Below are 3,021 nucleotides of genomic sequence, written 5' to 3'. Positions count from 1 at the left end.
ATTTATTTATTTATTTATTTATTTATTTATTTATTTATTTATTTATTCTGGTTGTTATGGAAATAACAAAAACAGCAGCATGGGCAAATATAATATATATATATATTTCAGTTTGACACTATCATACACAATCAAAATGTACACCACTTTGAACAGGTTTTTAAGCTTCCTATCAGAAAAATAATTCATCTCTCTTTTTTTTTTTTTTTTTTTTTTTTTTTTTTTATATTTTTATGACACCTCACCCAATACTATCATTAATAATAACATTTTTTTTCTGGAAAATGTGATGTCCCCTTTCTTTCTTCTTCAAGACACAAAGTTTATATATAAGAAAAGACTTTTATATTGTTTATGTCTCAGAAATCTAGTAGCTCTTTTTGCAGATGACACCGAGTTGGGCATGAGCTTTAATCTGCTTGAGGGTAGAAGGGCTCTGCAAAGGGATTTGGATAGGCTAGATCGATGGGCTGAGGCCAACTGTATGAAATTCAACAAGACTTAAGTGCACTTGTGGCACAACAACCCCATGAAACACTACAGGCAGGGGGAAGAGTGACTGGAAATCTACCTGGCAGAAAGGGACCTGGGGGTACTGGTCCATAGCTGGCTGATTATGAGTGAGCAGTGTGCTTAGGTGGCCAAGAAGGCCAATAGCATCCTGACTTGTATCAAAAATAGTGTGGCAAGCAGGACTAGGGGAGTGATTATCCCCCTGTATTTGTCTCTGAGGAGGCTGAACCTCAAATACTGTCTTCAGTTTTAGGTCCATCACTACAAGAAGGACTTGGAGGTGTTGGAGCATGTCCAGAGAAGGGCAATGAGCTGGTGAAGGTTTAGAAAACAAGTCTTATGAGGAACAGTCGAGGGAGCTGGGGTTGTTTAGACTAGAGAAAAGGAGGCTCAGGGAGACCTTATCACTCTCTACAACTATCTGAAAGGAGGTTGTTGGAGGGTGGGGGTCAGTCTCTTCCAAACAAAAGATAGGATAAGAAGAAATGACTTCCAGCTGCACCAGGTAAGGTTCAGGCTGGATATTAAGGAGTTGTGAAGTATTGAAATAGGCTGCCAGGGAAGTGTTTGAGTCACCATCACTGAAAGTATTCAGAAGACATATAGATGTGGTGCTTAGGAATATGTTCTAGTGATAGACTTTGTAGTGATGAGTTAACAGTTGGACTTGATGATCTTGAAGTTCTTTTCCAACTTAAATGATTCTATGATTCTATATATACCAAGGTGTGTGTCTGTCATTATTTAGGGTGAGATTCATGTGATGAAATTTAGATATCTACAATGTATGCTAATCACTCTATAGATTCCCTTTACTGTCAAAGCGAGCAATATATCTACATGTCCGCAGCAAGTCAGTCACATTCAGCATGTGACTGTCACACATGTAGATGTCTGTAATGTCGATGCTTAAAACTAAATTAAATAAATCCCAGCCTGCCTTCCTGTGGTGGGGAAACAATTTAGAAAATGAAGTGGAAAATACATCCACCAGAAAACAGAAATAAGAATATACCTAAACAAAAAGATATATCTGGTATTTACATATATTCATTTTGTGATTTCTACTTCTGGCTTTCCTCTTAATATATCCCATGCAATAATAATGATGAAAGTTTATCTTCCTGTGTGTCTTAAATATAATTTCAATCTTCTTTAACATGGTTCAGACGTGTTCATATTTTCCTTTTGCAACACCAAGACTTTGTATATTTGTACATTCAAAGGAATTTCTACTTAACCCTAAAGTAGGGAAAAATAATCTGGGGATGCCGAGATAATCTTTAAATGATTACCCTCAAAATGAAGAGACATGTCTGAATATATCACTATCTTTTTCATTACTTACTAGAAAGTTTCACACCACATCCTTATTACACAGTCTTCAGTGCTGGTAATATCTGAGTGGAAAGGTAAAGCAACATTAAAGATCTGGGAATGTGCATTTCATTGGTGAAGAGAGAGAACAAATGAAGTATAAGCAAATTCTGTGTGTTTTAGCACATAACAATACATCATCTACAAGCCTTTAGAGATATTTGTCTGCCAGAATGTCAATAACCATAGTTTTCAATTTCCTTAAACAAATGTGGTTTGACCAGTCTTAGAGTCAAACCTCACATAAACTCGGTGATGAGTCTTTTTAGGTGTACTGTAGTGTAAGAGTGAGGGAATGTTTTGAATAACATGAAGAATTTATTTTGATGTGAACAAAGAGAGTAAGAAGTTTTTTTTTGTTTCTTTGTTCTGTTTTGTTTTTATTTTCTGATAGAGAATTACATTAACTTCAAAATTAAACTAATTCTCCCTCCTAGCCTCCCACTTCCTCCAAATGATGGGAATGCTGAGATCTAAATTATAATTAAGTAAAGAATGCCTGTTTCCGTAATATGCTTTGTCTTTCTATGACATCTCCAGGAAGAAGACAAAGACTAATAAAAATACAGTTATATGCACATCACAATAAGACAGACCTAGGCAAATGTAATGAAGAATTCAGATATGCTTTTCTTGGAGCTTGGAAGCATCGTAAACACCATGCCTAACCCTGAAGTAAGAGGGACAAAAAGCTTACCCTTCTACCTGTCTCCACCATAATTTTGTTTCTTTCTTACATGACTGAAATAAAATACTTTCCCTTTCAAGATTGGGCCACCTGTTCTGCACACTAATAGACATGAATTAGGGAGCAACTAGCATGTATTGTTTTCATTTATCACTTTGAGGAAATCACCTGCTTAACACAAAAGAGTTTGTAGGGTTTAAGCTTTCACAGAGGCTAGCTGTGAAAATTACTCCATTTCTGACTGACAATTCTGTAATACTGTAAGTTCTGTTTTCTTAGCTATAATATCTTGTAGCGCTTGAAATACTGCATTTCTATCACCTGACTTTAGATACTTGTAAGGCATGATTCTTCTCATTCTAGAGCAAATGCAAAAACTGGACAGATGATTCACAGATCACAGAATTTCTAGGTTGGAAGAGACCTCAAGATCATCGAGTCCA

This window comes from Oxyura jamaicensis, chromosome 1 (assembly GCF_011077185.1).
Source record: "Oxyura jamaicensis isolate SHBP4307 breed ruddy duck chromosome 1, BPBGC_Ojam_1.0, whole genome shotgun sequence".
Lineage (NCBI taxonomy): Eukaryota > Metazoa > Chordata > Aves > Anseriformes > Anatidae > Oxyura > Oxyura jamaicensis.
The sequence above is the reverse complement of the archived record's forward strand: the minus strand, read 5'-3'. Positions refer to the sequence as shown.